The sequence below is a fragment of the Passer domesticus genome, chromosome Z (assembly GCF_036417665.1).
Source record: "Passer domesticus isolate bPasDom1 chromosome Z, bPasDom1.hap1, whole genome shotgun sequence".
Taxonomy (NCBI): Eukaryota; Metazoa; Chordata; class Aves; order Passeriformes; family Passeridae; genus Passer; species Passer domesticus.
The window spans coordinates 79,241,928-79,259,585 of record NC_087512.1 but is presented as its reverse complement, the minus strand read 5'-3'; the positions used below and the strand labels follow the sequence as shown (position 1 = coordinate 79,259,585).

The 17,658-nt window shown below is 40.4% G+C and overlaps 1 long non-coding RNA gene across 3 annotated transcripts in view; it reads left to right on the top strand.

Moving 5' to 3' along the window:
• The window catches only part of LOC135290000 (uncharacterized), a 35,733-nt gene extending 19,762 nt beyond the window's left edge, over nucleotides 1-15,971 (top strand). Inside the window, exons 2-3 of one of the 3 annotated variants that reach the window (XR_010352761.1) lie at nucleotides 112-10,524; nucleotides 15,553-15,971. This is a non-coding gene — a long non-coding RNA (uncharacterized LOC135290000). Of the gene's footprint in view, nucleotides 1-111; nucleotides 13,511-15,552 lie in introns of those variants that run through there. The other 2 variants (XR_010352760.1, XR_010352759.1) reach the window with 2 other exon arrangements.
• The last annotated feature ends 1,687 nt before the right edge of the window (nucleotides 15,972-17,658 follow it).

The window sequence follows — 17,658 nt, the reverse complement described above, 5'->3', positions numbered from 1 at the left end:
TTGTTTGTCCACAATGTGTTTTTTTAATCTATTCACTAACAGACTGATTTATTTGAATTTTAACCATCTACATTTAAACATCAATTTTAAATTACTTGCCTATTCTTACAGTGCACTAACAGAGAGAGATAAGCATCTCCAGTGGATGATTCTGCCACCTGAAGATAAAAATGTAAGATAGATGGGAAGTGCCTGTCTTTCCATTGGAGAAGCCACTTTGATTTTATGGAAGACATCTAACTTCTAAACAGGTAAAAGTGGTTGAGAGAAATCCCACAAAATTACATACTCCAGAACAGGAAAGAAATATGGAAGAATTTGTCAGGGATTACAGGGAATTACTGTCACCTGACTATGAAACTACTGCTAAATTTAAGCAAAAAACCAAATCCTGAGGCTTGAGGAAACAAGAAACATTAAGATTTTTTTTCCTTGTTGTAACTGATTTTAGTGTCCAGCAGTGGAGTGCTGGAAGGAAGTGTATTCCTGATAATTTTGCTGTCACTTTACTGCATTTATTCTTGCTTTGACTTTTTTACGGATTCAGTGAGTGGCTAGAGACAAAATGCAGTGAACTGCTGTCAGCCATCTGCCTGGGACTTCTGGACCACATGGAGGAGGAACCATGCTGGAAAGGGATTCACACAGGGCTAAAATGCCCTGCATTGCCTGAAAAAGGAACAAGTCAACTGCTGAAGTGACAAGACTGACACAGGAGCTCAGCACTGGAGCTAAAAGGAGAAAGGGGGTGCTGAAGTACTGCTACAGTTAATTTCCTGACAAAAAAAGGGTTGTAAGATCAATGAAGTTGTTAGCTCTGGCATGGAAGGGATGGGGATAACAATGGAAGCATTATGTAATTTGAAGATATTTTAACTTGTCTTTCTCTTTTTGTGTCTTCTCAGTTTCTAACTTCAGTCTTTCCAAAGAGACTTTTGGATCTAGACAGGCTCCCCACAGCTTCTTCTGCTTGTTTCCTGCCTCTGACTTTTTCTGAGATCCTGGCTTGTAATCTGCTCTCCTCCTACAGTTCCTTATGGCACTGTCTTAGTGCTATCCAAAAATACACGTGTTCCATAAAGAAACCGCCTTTTTTGCTTGGAACTGATACTGGTATCCTGGGTCTTGCTAGATTGTACCGTCAGCTCATTAATTTCCTTCCAGAAGAGCTCTTTTCCAATGTAATGATCCAGGTTAAATGAGTCATTCTGGCAGCCAATTTAACCCAAACTGTGCTGAAGTGCACAGTCCAGGTAGAACTGCATCTCTGAGTGATCTGCTGGGTTTTTTGTTACGTGAATGGTTACACATGGATGGTCATTTGATTAAAACACCCAATGAAATTATAAGAAAATTACTTCAGACTGAGGATAAACTAAGAATATGTTTTGGAGTTAATCTAATATATACAGGTATCAAATTCTTGCCCTCCTTTACCCAGTTTTGGCAGCACTTGGAGCTCAGAGCCACAGTTGGTTGGTTGTGCACAATTTGCACCCCACAACATTCCCTATTTGCCAGTGTTTTATGATGTGGAAATGTCCATGAGATGACCAAAAGATGTACAGAAATTTGAAGTTCTAGAGAAGCTCTAAGCCTTTTAATTTTTCTTCCAGTTTCGGCCACAATTCTCCCTTTCCTTTGGCATTATGCATGCAGACAGGCACGCTAATACCTTTATTACATAACTGTTCAGAAATGCTCCCATTTCACAGGAAAGATGCATCTCATTCACACACCTTATGCAAACAAGATATAAATTGCTACACAAGTGAGGACATGCAACATTATGCCTGAAAAGGCTACTCAGCTGCAATCCTCACGGCCCTTCCCTGTGCCAGAGAGCGAAACCCTCCCTTTGGCTTGTTTTCCTCTCTTTTTGGGGCTGACAAAACTCTGCTTCTTCATCACTAACGGCGGGGGGAAAAGCTGTGCAATGAAAAACAAACCCCCACCCTGCCCCAGCTCCACGTTCAAGGTTGGGTTGACCCCTACTGACCGTGCTCCCGAGCAGCAGATTTGGTGCCAACTGGGCAGTTTTTGGAAATGCCAGCCCAAATTACGCGAATCGCGTGATTAAGCGTGTGGGTGAGCTTAAGCTCTTGTAAACCTTTATCATCACCTTTGCCACAGTCTGATGCAGCTGTGGAAACGTGGACTGCTCTGCGAGGTGAACAAGGGTTGAGGGATGGCTTTGATATTTACAGAGATGCGTGTTCTTCCAGCTGGAGGCTTCACACAGCTGCAGCTCATAAGGAGTTGGCCTCAGCTGCAGATCTGCAGTCAAATCACAGATTTTTCTCCTCATCTGGGGTTTCTGTCCTCTCAAAAACCCCTTCACTATGACTTTGAGAAATAAATGATTAAAAGATCTCTGCTGACTGGTAGATTTGTGAAAAAAGGCAGGGGCAGATGATATGATTATGTTTTGACAGGAGACTGACCTGTGATAATTCCAGAAGGTTTTCTTTTATTAATACCTAGAGGAGAGGAGCTGAAAGCAAATTATTTTTTGAGATTTTCAGATACTAAAATACTGTAACCTTTCATTAAAATTTGATGAACACTATTCTCCAGGAGAGTGCTAAAACAATAATAATTGTCTCATCCATCAGTAGTAAACTATTAATATTGGCTCAAGCAATGAATAAGCCAATTGAGAAATGAGCCATCTTCATTAGTAGGTTCACTATTCTTAGCAGTTCATTATTCTGAGTTCCTTAAATTCATTATTCTAAGGAAGTTTCTATATGCAGCAGAGGATGTACTAATACTCCATAACTTGATTTAATTAAACTTTGCATTAAATTTCAGTAAATTAAATACATTTATTGAAAAAAAGGAGGAAATAGAGTGAAGTAAGAATGGGGAATACACACAGCAGGTAAGATGCTGACAGCTGCATTTCTCTATTCCATAGCTTTTCCCCCTCCCCCTGTCTAACTGGTACTTTTCCTGTAATGCTCCTCACTGCAGGGCAGCTTAGGAGTGTTTTGGCAGGGAGCAGTCTGCTTATTCTCCCTGGAGACTGCACAGGGATCATAAATCCTTTTGGAGTTCTTAACCCTTATATGTAACTGACAGCTTTAATCTTCTTCATTACTAAATTCAAGCAAGAGGCAGTGCAGGCACGCGGCGAGGAGGACACATGTTCCAATTGCTGGGCAGCCAGTCACACACTTTCCAATATTGTTATTTAGTGGGTTTCTCAGACAGAACCCACCATGCACTGGAAGTGTTTTTGAGACACACCAGTGTCCTAACAAACACTTGTGACAGAAGCAGGTCCCTGAACATTCTTTTGGTGAGGAATTCTTTGGTTTAATCACGTTAGTGACTTCTGCCACCTTTTCCCTGAGTTATAATTTGTGTTGCACTCCTTCCCCTCATTCTTTCCCTCTTGGCACAACTGGCACCTCCTCTGTGCCTTCTGCTGTCAGAGGGAACCAGGTGCCAATAGTAATGTTTACGTCAGGGTGATCTGTGAATGCTGGTGACCTCCTCCTAGGAGGAAAAGAATGATGACCCATTAAGGCAATCAAGTCAACTGTTTAGATGACTCTGTGCAAATAATTTTTCCAGATGTCTAAATACAGCAGAGAAATCTACCCTGGCATACCTTACTCCTCACTTATCACTATTGTGATACTATACCAGTGAGGTTTTTCCACTGGCACAGCACTGTAACATGTGTATTTCAGAGCGTTTCAGTGCATGAGAAAACATTTCCTGCACATGAGACAGAAAAGATAAATTACATGTCCCAAGTGGCATACGGATTTATTGTTGCAGATAGGGGGAAGATTGATGTCTTGTGTCTTCTTGTCACGAAACTGCAAGAGCCATTTGTGAAAGATACTGGAATGCTGACGTACAATGCTTGGGGTTTTTCCACTGTTTTAGCATGGTTGGTGTTATTGTTTGACTGACTGTGTGTTTCTGAAGATGACAGAACATTGTCTCCTCTTCAGTTTACAGGGTTTTTTCACCCCTTTTACATAAGGATTGCTTTCACAGCACTGATTGCTTAAGGCAAGTGCTATCTAAATGTGTTTGAATGTATGCAATCATCAGAGGCATATTTTGCAACTCTTTGTCAGAATCCAATAAATACACAGCAATTAAAAGGGAGATTATGACAATGTAGTAGGTGAGCAAACAAGTTTCTAAAAAGGACGCTTTCCCCCCTTAAATGTTTGCCAGAATAATTTTTAGAAGAATCCAGCTGTTCATAAGCTGCTGTGAGGATCAGTTGTGTGTTAGAGACTATAAAAGCACATTTTATTCACAGTTCCAGGACCCAGAAACAACGTGAGAAAATTGATACACTGCTGATAAGGTTGGATGTTAGAGTTTTACCAAGGTCCCATATTTCATTTGAGCACACAAAACCCTCTGAATGTCAACAAAACAAACACAAACTTCAGGATGTTTAAACAACCCAAATTCCTTTAGTGGCAAGCTGGGCTGGCAGTGTGTGGTACCCAATGAGAGAGCAGAAAGGGATATAAAGCTCACCCTGCTAGGTCCTGTACAGGTCAGATCTCAAATGATTTCAAGTGACAAATTTACTGTCCATGGTATGCACCAGGGAAACAGAAAAATCTTCTATTTCTGATTTTAAAAACATGTAATAAAGCAATGTTCCCAAGAATGGTAGAGACATAGCAAAACACAGATTCCTCCAGCTTTAATCCAAAAACTAAATTCTGCCTTTTTAATATTGTTCAACATCTGCTACAGCTGTTAAAATGTCAATACTGGGTGCTCTTAGGGTTCTGGGAGTTTGATTTGCTTCTGGCTCCCACTTTTCATGTGGAGTCACTGATGGGAAATTGCCCAGGAGGTCCAGTGCTTGATGGCAGATCTGGGATGTTTTAAGTACTTTGAGAATACTTCATTCATGTTCACTCAGTGCTTATATAAAAAGGTGAATTCCAGTCTACAGGAACATCTCAGTGATGCACCATGTACCAGAATAGCAGTGACTTCCTAATAGTTTCTTAGTTTTCTCAGAAGTGTGTATGTTATTAGGAAGCTGACTCCTACCTGCTTGAAGGATTTTAAGGTCTTACTAGGAAAACAGTAAGAAATTATATATTATTTGACATGCAAATAAGGCTCTTATAACACAGAGACAACAGAATATCAAACAGTAACTCCAGAAAATGGGTAGGATATTTCAGATATATATTTATAAAGGACCATTTTTTACAGGTTGTATGTAGGAGATTTGGATGTCATCCAGGATGACTCAAGTTTGTAAGGCTTTTCTGAGTCTGTGACAACTGAAGTGACATAAATATGAATTATAATCACAACAAGCCAGTGCTGCTTTTCAATGTCTCTATTGTGCCTTACAACACTTGCTTTACCTTAAGCAGCACAAGTGTCCTTAAGATACCATTTCTTATTCTGGTATGACAGTCTTCAGTCATAAAGCTTGTTTGCACATTGACAACATCATTGTAAGTAATTAAATCAGAACTATTTCTTCTCTCAGAATCCAAGCACTCCAGTTGGTTGAGCTTTCTGAAGGTGGAAATGTTGCTCTCAGCTCATAAGGACCTTTAAAAAAAAACAAAAAAACCCAACAAACCAAACAAAAAGCCCAAGCAACAAAAGAAACAACTCCTCTGTAAATGCTTCTCCATCCATATAATCAGAATGAGAGGGGAAAAACCATCTGAGAAGTATTCCAACCCACATAAAGGTTCAACCCACCACTTAGGGTGCTTCACATGAAGAAAGTGTGAGGAGCAATTGTAGCAGGATGCTCTGCCTGGAGTGGGGGTAAAACAACTCTGATACTGACAGTGACCCTGTCAGTGGTGGATGGAGAAGGGGGTGGCTCCGTGTTTTCAGTGTTGAATAACGCTGGGACCAGTCAAACATCCTGAGAGTGAGGTGAGGATGTGGCAGGCGTGGTGAAGCACCTGATAAAGGAAAAACAAGTGGCACTACTGATAACTTATCTGTGGCTGCTGAGCTGACAGCTGGCCTGGGGACATCCCACTGACAGTCCATCACCTGACACTGCAAAAGCCCAGGTCCACTTTTTAAAGGGAGGGTATTATCACACACCCCTTCTTGGATTGTGTGTGGAGATTCCTCCCTGGAGAGGGGCTCCCCTCCAGGTTATCTCTTCAGGTTAAAGACAGAGATTTAGCCCCATGTGGGTGTGGATGAGCAACACCAAACTCTACTTAAAACCTGATTTTTCTAGCTTTAATACAATTGCTTTGATATTATTTCAAAAATAGTGCACTATGCTATACAGTAGTTTTAGCTGCCTGTGTTGTGTAGTCAAGAATTCTGATTGAGGTGTTACAGTCCAGTCATCATCACAATACTACCAAAAATAGGTAAAAATAAAAACTCCTTAACACCAATGTAGAATTAAGAAGCGGGCATTCTTTATTCAGCAGGATGCACAAAATCTCTGAAATACTGAGCCTGCTGAGTGCAGAAAAAGCTCCTGTTTATACACTATATTTTGCATACATATTCATAGGTTTTCCCAGGAAAAACATACAACTTATAATAATTTCCCTGATATCATTGGCATGGAGGTGTTCCCTCCCCTCTGCTCATGCATTCTTCTGTCCTGGGGGTCTCTGTGGTGGCCCCTGGTTGGTGACCCCAAGTCACACCTGACCACCCAGGGAACTGGTAAAACTTGGCACAGCTGGGCTGGTTGCTTTGCATTTCTTCTTCTTGCAGATTGAGCATTGTGTGGTTCCAAAGGCCAGTGATTTTTGAAGAATGAGCATTGTATTTGCCCACCAGGTGCAAACTATCACTCATCTGGCAGCTATAATAAATAACTTACTTTCATATACATATGTCTGGTTTGCCATCCTTAGTCCAAAGGTTCAATTACACCTATACAATCATTCAAACATAAATTGTTGGCCGAGTCTGGGGTTGGGATTGGATCCAGCCTCACTCTGAGAAGGAGTTTAGAAATCCAGGGGGTCCCTTCCACACCTGGTGACTCAGTGGAAGGTTCTCCCTGAAAAACCCTTTCTGCAGCTCCCAGTCTGCTCTGGGCAGTAATATTGGTTATGTCTTTCAACTTTGACCCATGGGATATTCTGATTTTAAAAAAAAAAAAGTCAATCCACAGTATTAATATTCCCAGAATCCATGACTTGGTGTCAGGAGAAAAAATTTCCATAAAATGTTTTTAGCCTTCTAGACTGTGGTATGCTGACATCACAGAGTACCAATTTCTTTATCATCACCTTACAGATAATTGCCCCACCTGAACTGGGAAAAATTAAACACCTTCATCTTATTTTATTAAACACTGAGTCTGATAGCGTTACAAAATTCAATTCCTGAAATTACAATGCAAGATTTTTTTTAAAAATTTGAGTTAAATACTAAATTTCCACTCAGTCTTTCAAGGAATTTTGAAAATCACTGCCAGAAGGGTTTAGATTGAAAGTTGTGTTCCTTCATAGCTGTCATATGTCTGAGATTTAAAGGACCTTGGAAATGGTCCATCTCAGAGTGTACCTGTGAAACTGCAGAACTATTTTGTGAAGCAAATGCTGAAATAAGTTGATCTCTTCTGTGCTGATGCAAAAATAACCATGTTCCAGGCCACATCTATAACAAATGCTCATGTGGAATTGAGATAGTCTGTAAAACACAAAATTCAACCTCACCCTTCCTCCCTCTGCTTTGTTTCAGGCAGGGACGTTTCTGGTGTACTCCCTGGGCTGGAAGGAAACTGCAGTTTGTTTTTAGAGCTTTTGCCTTGAAATCCCTCTGTCCTTCCCCAGCTCCCTTTCCTCCTCATTGCCATGTCTGCAGCAGGATCAGAAGTTTGCAGGGCTGACAGTGTCTGGAGCAGGTGGTGTTCCTGACAAAGGGCTGGCACTTTGTTTTCTCCCTGGTGTGCCAGATATCAGCAGTCAGCACCATGGAGTCAGACCTGCAACTGCTCTCAGTATTTCAGGTTAAAAAAACCCAAATCCTGTGGTCTTCTGCATGCAAGGACTTCAAAGGAATGTGAAAGAAGCATACGGCTGTTCAGCATGTGTGAAACATGAGTTTAAGACATCTGATGGGCTTTTCTGTAAGTTCATTAAGATGTTAATGCAGCAGCGGTATTTATCTTTTCAACACTCCGGCATATTCTGAACATCAGGATTCCAGCTCCTCCTTTATTACAGAAAAAGGATTTGTAACCATGTGTCTACTCAAAATACCAAATAATGCCAAGTAAAAGAACTTTTTCTGGCCCTGGAAGTGGAAATCTGTGTGGAATGTTGTAGAAATGGCAGGTTTTTTGGAGAGGAAATTTAAAAACCTTTAGGAAACATATAATGTTTTCTTTGCTCGTCTAATCTTGCCACAAAAACAGTTAAAAGAAGGTGCACTGTGGATTGTCCCCGGGGAGAATATGCTCACATTTATAAGGAATTTCTTGGACAAGTGCTTGCACCCACCATGGGGTGGAAGATCTGATAAGAAACTCTGTGCTTTGACCAAGGGAGGACATTCTGGAGAACAGTTCAGAAGCCTGGAGACTCCTGCTTGGTCATTTGGAGCCATTTCCAATAAAGTAAACAGAATAAAGTTTAATAAAGAATAAAGTAAACAACATTTCTGTCACCAGCCTCATACCAAAATGGGGACAGCAGTAGGTGCTACATGTGTGCAGTGATCCAGGGATATTTCCTGAATGGCAACTATTGACCAATTTCAGCTTTGTTTCAGAAGTTTTGGGGTTTTTTCCTCCTAACAGAACAAAAATTTAGAAGAAAATCTCTGCAAGCATGAACATAATGTGAGACAAATAATTTTTTAGATTAAAAAGTAGGGGAAAAAATAACAAAACCAAGGAACTAATTAAAAACAATGTTGATGATGTTATCCAACGAGTTCTTTAAAAAGGAGTCTATGCAGCAGTGGGGGAAGATGTTGGAAAATTCTTTTAACTTTAGCACAATAATGTTTTGTACCTACATCAGTGATTAATATGTGGCAAAATGTCGTAGCAGACTTCTTGATTTTTGAGACTGTGTGTCAGAGCAAAGAATGATAACAGAAGTACATCTCGACCTGCCCACATACTTGAGATATTTTCAAGGAGAAAAGATTCATTAGAAGATCTGGAACCATGAAAGGGAAGTATGGGGAATGGGATGTTCCCAAATGATCACCAAAGACCCTCAGAAGACCCCTACTCATAGCCAAATCAGTCCACTGAAATAATTTGAAAATATGCATATATTCAGGAATTGTAATGAATATCCATCTCAGTGTGGCAGAGTAGGTCACTCCCAAACTATAAAAATATGAAAATATTACAAGTAATCTATGTCTTTTACCAATCTGCCCTCACTTTGAAAAGGATTCAAATGGAAACAGGAGAAACAAGTTCTAAATACTATAGTGTCTTCAGTGGGAGGAAGAGTACTGGGATGAGAGAAGAGAAAGAAAAGAGAGAAGGAAAATGTATCTGACAATTCATTTCTAGTCAATTTTCAAAAATATCCCTTTTGTCAGTGAAAAAAGTTTTTTGTCAACCCATCCAATTCCTCTAAAACTACCGAAGCCACACCTCCCTTTTTCCTCCCGTGGGTTGGATCACCTTTGCCTGTCAATGTGCCACAACTTCTAAAACCAGAGGAACACCCAGCCTTGTCCTCTCCATTTCCTGCTACAAGAAAGAGAGGTCAGGCTGAGTGTCAGCTGTGAGTCAGGGCCTTCAGACGTGCCCTCCTCTTCCCCTCTACGGTGCTCCTGGATCCAGGGAGCACTCTGTGCTAATTCCAAGGGGCTGGATGCTGGGTGCCCCTCACTCAGCCACCTGCAGTCCCCTCCCTGAAAGGGAGCACACAGAAATGACAATTAGAAAGTTAATACGTCACAGGAATGAATCCATTGATGCCCATCCAAGAATTTAATCAACAGGATGTGTTTTCTTCAACTGAGATGTCTCATTAATTAATTACTGCGATTCAAGGTTCTCATGTGTTGAGAAAATGTGCTTGGTTACTTACAGGGTAAAGCAAAACAGTTTCAGCTGGGAGAGGTGATTTGCCCTGCTAATCTGGGCCATGGTTAACCCAGGGTTTAGTCACTGAAAATAAATACCATTCCAGTAACTTCCTGAGCAGGAGGTCAGGAAGAATATCTCATTTTCTTTTTTGAGTCTAGTATCCTAATTCCAGAAGCACAATGCCTTGCAGTCCTGAGGGAAAATGCAAGCATAATAAAAGATTAATATACAACTTCCATGATTCATATATTCCCTTATTTTGCAGTCCTAATTTTGTGGAAAATTTATATTGCTGGACTCACTTTCTCCTTTAGAGGCAGAAGGCCAAGATGGACCTGAGGGTTTTTTGCATCTTTTAATTTTTGTAATTTTTGCCAACTGCACAGGTCTGTCTGGTTTATCTTTCATGAAAAATGAAATTGTCCTGCTTCATTGAATCTGCTGCAGTAATGTGAGAGTTCACTGATAACAGATGTTACAGAGATCCTACAGTACTACTCTTAGTAAGTCAAGGTTTTAAACCTGCCTTCAATGTTCCTAGGCTTGTGGGAGTTTTGCGTGGGCTTTTGGTTTGGTTTGTTGGATTGGTTTTTGGGGGTTTTTTGTTTGTTTGTTTGGGGTGGTGTTTTGTTTGTTTTTTTGGGGGTTTTTGTTGTTGTTTTTTTTGGGGGGGTGTGTGGTTTTTTTGTTGGTTTTTTGTTGTTGTTGTTTTTTTGGGGGGGGGGGTTGGTGGGGTTTTTTTTGGGTTTTGGAGTTTTTTTGTGACAAGCATGAATATGAATCTTTAAATAAGTTATCTGTAAAACAGTTTGATAGCTCTATGCAGATTGTTATACTGGGAAAGTCTGCTCAGTCATGGTTATCATAGATGGACAATATATATAACCATACATAAAGGGAAATAAATAACAAGAAAGCTAATATTAAGTATATAAACACATTAAGATCATCAACAGGTGGCTATATAACAACTAGGTATCACATTTTTTCTGTGACTTTCCATGTTCTCTTCAAGGTTTTCCTGTTGTCTCAGGTTAGACAAGAGGTCAGACTGTTTTTTACAGTGTTTGCAGTAGCAGAATAAGAACTCAGTCCTTCCTGAAACTCTGAAGTCCTGCTGTAATATTGAAAAAAATTCCATTGGTATAAGCCAGGATGATTAAAAAAAACAAAACTAGCTGTTCTCCCTCCTCACCACCATATTTAAGGCGTATCCAGGTTTTGGGATGATCACCAGTCTTAAACAACTTTCTGGCCTTTAAATCAAACTGGTAAAACAGAACATGCTCTTGAGTCAAAGGGGAAAGATAAATCTGTCACTTGTAGGAACTGGGGCTGAAATATCATTATAGATGAAAATTACTCCATTTCAGAGGAGATTTAGAGAAATTTTTCTAGTCTTTGTAGATTTTTTCAGCTAAAAAGGCAAAAATGTTGGAACAGCAGGACCCTAGAATCAGGTATTTGAACTGAATTTGGGTGACAGGTTTCACCTTGTAAGAAATAGGAGGGTAAAACAAATCCTGTGCGGAAGAGAAATTTCAACAGCATCTGACCTTCATAAAGAAAGCTGTGCCTGTTTGTCTCAGTCCTGTATACTGAAAGGTCACATGGCGATAAGAGCACCTTATTATGACTAAACTGTTGAATGTATTTGTGATAAGCTGGTTCTTTTCTTTCTTATCCTTCTCATTAACTAATTAATGAGAGCTATTGTTATTTCAGCCTACATGGTTGAAAGAAAAGAGTAATCCATGACATTAATTTAAGGAGGGAAACTTATGAAAGACTTGCCTTGAACAGATTTTTCAGAGACCAGGACTTGGGCTCCACACACTTAGCTTGGCTTCCAGACTTGGATACAAATATATCTTAAATAATTTTCAGGATTTTGAAATAAGGTAGTAAGTACCCAAAAATGAAATAGACATTTTAAAGACTTGCAAAAGCAAATAGGTAGAGTACCTTGGAGAGTGATGAAATGCTATTAAAGATCACATTGAAATAATATTAAAAGTCCTAAAATCATGAGACTACTAGAAAAAAAATAACTAGGGGGAAATTAATCTTTCTGTGTGTGCAATGTAATATCAATGATGGACAGTAAATAATTCCTGGCTGAATATTCATTTTGTCATAATCATCTATTCTGGGAACTGCAAAAGATGGGATTGGTCTGTTCTCTATAAAAATACCCTAAATATTTCTTTTCAATTAATGGTATTTACAAAAGAACATAGACTACCTAAAATACAGGTTACAGACCTAAAATACTTTTCTGCACTTTTGGAAATAAGTGCTCTAAGCTGAACTAAGTTAAGAAGCAACCTAATCTGGAATAACATATAGGTATAAGAAGAGTACAGAGAATCAATTACATAATTTTCTGCCTATTTTGCTAAATCATAACCTGGAACCATCACACAAGAGAAGATGTGTCTCTCACAGTCAAAATTGGAGATATTTTTATGCAGGAGAAGTCCTGAATTTAAAGATGCACTTTGGGAACAGCAGCAAATATAATAACAATTAACCTAAGCAAGTCTATGTTAAACAAAAACAACCAACAAAAAAAAAACCTCATAAAAATAAAAATCTAAACCAATCAAACAAACAAACAAACCACCAACAAAACACCAACCAAACTTCATTAATCATCTGCATATACTTAGTATATAAAATTTATTGTTGTTTAAAGCCTCTTGGTATGATGTTTTTGCTGCTGAAATATGTGTAATTGTAAATGAGGATTGTAATAAACCAAGTTATGGGCACTATAAAAAAAAGGCCTCAGACAATGAGATTTGATTGATATGTACTTATTTTTTCCAGGGAATCACCACCTTTTCAAACAGGTTGAGAATGGTGATTTAGAGTTGTGGAAGTTGGGGCTCTCCAGGGACTAAGAGATGTTCACCAGTTGATTTAAGTGAATGGTTTTGTGGCTTGTGGGGCTATAAACTGACCTTCTAAAACAGAAATAAAAATGTCAGACTGGATCTGATTAATTTTAAGGGTTAATTTTTAAAGCAAATGACAATGGTTTAGTTGAAAAATGCCCAGATTTTCCAAATCTGGGGAAAGGCCTTGGAAGCAGCTGCTCTGTGCGGCATGGAAGCTCCTCTACACAGAGATCCTGACTCACACTTCTTAGGGCAGTGACAACTTTTACTGCCACTATCTCAGTAAAACCCTTTGAACACTGTGCTTTTCCTTAAACTTAATTAGACTACCTGGAAAAGCGAGCCCTTTCTCCCTGGGTTCATGTTCTTGGAAACACAGAATCAGTTAGGCTGGAAAAAACCCTTAAAAACATTGAGTCCAGTCACTGACAAGGCCTGCACTAAACCGTGTCCCCAAGTGCCTCATCCATAGACTTTTTCAGATCCCTCCAGGGATGGTGACTCAACCACTTCCCTGGCCAGCCTGTTCCAAGGCCTGACAACCCTTTGGGTGAAGAAATTTCCCCTAATTATCCGATCTAAACCTGCTCTGTCCCAGCCTGAGGCCGTTCCCTCTGCTCCTGTCCCTGTTCCTGGGAGCACAGCCCGACCCCCCGGCTGCCCCCTCCTGCCAGGAGCTGTGCAGAGCCACAAGGGCCCCCTGAGCCTCCTTTGCTCCAGGCTCAGCCCCTTCCCAGCTCCCTCAGCCTCTCCTGGGGCTCCATTCCCTTCCCAGCTCCCTCAGCCTCTCCTGGGGCTCCATTCCCTTCCCAGCTCCCTCAGCCTCTCCTGGGGCTCCATTCCCTTCCCAGCTCCCTCAGCCTCTCCTGGGGCTCCATTCCCTTCCCAGCTCCCTCAGCCTCTCCTGGGGCTCCATTCCCTTCCCAGCTCCCTCAGCCTCTCCTGGGGCTCCATTCCCTTCCCAGCTCCGTTCCCTTCCCTGGCCCTGCTCCAGCCCCTCCATTCCCCGTGTGAGGGCCCAGAGGTGACCCAGCACTGGAGCTGTGGCCTCAGCAGGGCCAGCACAGGGCCGGGCACTGCCCCGCTCCCGCTGCCACCCACGGCTGGCACAGCCCCGGGGCCATCGGCTCTTGGCCGCCTGGGCACCCCTGGGCTCTGTCCGGCTGCTGCCACAGCACCCCAGGGCCTTTTCCAGCCCCTTTCTCCCATCCCGGAGCTGCAGGGGTTGTTGTGACCCGAGGGCAGGACCCAGCACTTGCCCTGGTTGTCCCTCATCCCATGGATCCAGCCTGTCCAGAGCCCTCTGCAGAGTCCTGCTGCCCTCCAGCAGATCCAGTTTGTCACCTTCAAACTCACGTTTTACGAGGGAGGATTCTTCTCAATTGCTTAGCAAGATAAAAAGTGTCCACAGTATTCTTCCGCCCTTCATGCACCTCAAATTTCTGACTAGAATGCAACCTGGCTCATTTGGTCCTAGAAAGAGTCTTACAGTCTTCAGTATTTCTGGATAGCAAGGCCAGGAAGAGAGTTAAGCATGCAGAAAGACATCCACTTCATGTGCTGCTGTATGGAAATGGCAAGTCATCCCCAAAGAATGTAATGCATGACGCTATTGAAGTCTTATTTTCCTCGACCAGAAGACCTTTTTTTTTTTTAAATACCAAAGTTTAAATAATGTCACTTAGCGATTGTTTGCTGTGATACATTCCTTATTCTCTCCATGAACATTTTGGATTCTTCTGAGCATGCAAAACTATAGACACCACATACTAATTGTTCTGTTATTCGGCTTAGCATATGAAAATGCATTCTGCATTGCATATCAAAAGCTCCTGAAGCAGCTTTCAGAAACCTTTTCTGTGCAGTGCTATTGATATTTCCAAAGAATTTCAGAAGCAGAGCAAATTACTTATTCAAGCTCTATTTGGTGCCTGCATCAAGGAGTCCTTAATATACAGAATGAAGCCAACAATCTCTCTTTTGCCCATTGGTGCCTAGCACTAGAAGTTTAAGACAAAACTTAAGACAAAGTTGGTATGCAGCTAAGAAGGAAGCTAGGAATTTGTGATTTGTAACTCCTATTGATACATTTCCCTTTCCTTTCTCCATCTAAAAAAACCCTTTGGACATTTTTTCGGGCGTCTGTAAGATAGCTATTTTTTTCCTGAGATTCCTGACTCATTTCCTATCTTCCTGTAAATAATTTTACCCAAGAATTTGTCATCCAGTATTCTCCCTATTAACAAACCTTCAGTCTGTTTACATTCGGAAATATTGCAATATGCTAAGTCTTGAAAGCAAAGAGATAATTAGCTCCGAGATCCTTTCTGAAGTGTTTTATTCCATATGCTTTTCTTAAACTGGATGATTTGTCCCCGAAAAAGTAATGTCCTTAATTATTTCTTTATACATCGAGATAGGGATTCTCTCTTGCTCCCTTGGCTTAGCGTCAGCTCTGTCAGAAAGGAAATGATGGAAAATAAGAGCGTGCCCTGTAAGGTTTAACTGAGGTCATGGATGCATTTAAGAACACGTATTACATGACTGCCCACATGAAATGGGAGATAAGCACAGTTTCGATTATATGTGTGTATATACATAAGTTTGGTTTGTTTTTTTTTTTGAAAGGAAGTAGATGTTTGGAGACCACTCAAGTTTCATCTAGAGATGCGAAGCGCTGTGTTTTACACCAATTTTGAAAGGAAAATACAGAAGTATGGAAAGTTTCCTGCAGGGAAATACAAGTCTTGGCAGTATTTCACTTTTGTGATGAATACCTGAATAACTATTGTTATCCATTTTAGAGGGCTACACTTAAAAATGGGCTTTAAAAAATGGAAAGTAAATAAAAAGCAAAACATTACCTTTGTGCCTTTTGTATTTTAGCTCTCTGTGTTTTGCTAAGGAAAAGCTACCCAGAAGAATTGTCTCAGATCCAGAATCACACCATATCACATTTACTGCTTTGGCTTCAGTTCTGTAGCAAAGCTCTGCTACACTGCTGCAATTTTGACCTGCATTTAGTCACTTAAGGAAGTTATTCCAGTTCATACACAATAAAGCTATCTGGGATCTGCTTTAAATTACTTTTGCAGTTGGGTTTACCTCTATTTTTGCCTGAAAAAAAAAAACCCAAGAAGAGGGCTCTGGACCAGCTTCTTGCATCCTTGGTGTGGTTTCACCATGCTTGCAAGTGACCCTTAGACATATAGAGTCTCATTTAAAGCGTGTGACAGATTTATTTACAGTCGAGGTACTTAAAAGTAACTTATTTAAAGAGAAATACCCACAAAAATATCCAAATAAACCTCCCAGTTATAAAGAGAGGGGTCCCTATTTTCTTTACACCATGTCTCTTTGTTGATCTTGTTTTGAACTTGCTTGTGGGTGACTGATATTAAATCCACACAGAATAAATCTGATAAATCTGATTAATTCAGAGGATAATACGACTTAAATAAAGCACAAGTACAGATTGCCAGCAATGTCATTAGTTTTAAAAAACATGTCTATAAAATGTCAAAGTTTGCAAGCATCCAGACTTAGCTCATTTATAAAACTACCGGTTTATTTCAAACTATTTATGTGAAGTTATCCTGATCCCTTTTTGTGGTGCAGCACAGTTAGGTGTGTTATTCTGTGTTTAAAGCGTGGAGATAATGGAGATCAGACATTGCACCACAGAGAAGACAGAAATACCAGCATGACTCACCTGAATTAGAAAAATCCTACACTTTATATCTACCTCAAACATGATTTAATTTCCCTGATATGCTACAGCTGTCGATTAAAAAAAAAAAAAAAAAAAAAACCAAACTAAAAACACCCTTAAAAAAACCCCAAAAAATAAAAAAACAAAAAAACAGGCTCAGCTACAATCATAACAAACAATGACCTTGGCTTATATCTTGTAGCCATGGCAGCAACTGAAAGGACTCTTCCCACAGTGTGTTAGGAGGAGGGTTTTAATCACAGCTTCCCATGACTGGGTGTCTCAAGGAGGGAGCAGGGCTGAAACAAAGAGTTCTGAGGCAAAAAGGGTTATTCTGAGGAGTGACACAATTTGTGATCACACTGTAGGAATTTTGTTTCAGTCCTCCAGAGAGTGTGCCTGCTCAACAAGGTCTGCATGCAGCTGCTTTTGGAGTCCTAAAGCTGCACCTATGGACAATGAAATTTTTCTGTATTTATGTATATGAGGGTTTATCAAAGGAAAAGAAGGTTGGGGAGAAGGTTTTTCAGTGTTTCCTGTTAGTCTGAGCAAGACTGTCAAGTCAAAGTCAAAACAGGAGGTTGGTCTCAGTCTGACTTTTGGATATTTCTTTGTTCCCATTTAATTAAATATGGGAGTGCTACCACTCTCAGTTTACAGGAATGGGGGAAAATATAAATGATTGATCCCTTTCAAAGCTAAAAAAAGTGTGAGGAGGCTTTTCAGTCTTTGTCCCTGGCAGGTAAAGTGAATGGCTCACTCTTTTAAGTCATTTAGGTGGTGCATTTTTTCTCCTGTCCTTAGGGAATGCAAAAAACACAAATACAATGTGAAAAAACTATTCCTACAATCACAGCAGATGAAAAAATACTTTAAAATAGGAAAATAGCTAGTGGGGAATTGAATAGGAGTTTACATAACATTAAATGTGGGGTTTATTTCTGTACTTTTCTTCAGGCAAGAAAACTTTCAGGTTAGTCTGTAGTTGGGCACCAACACTCCACATACCACAGGTTAGCACA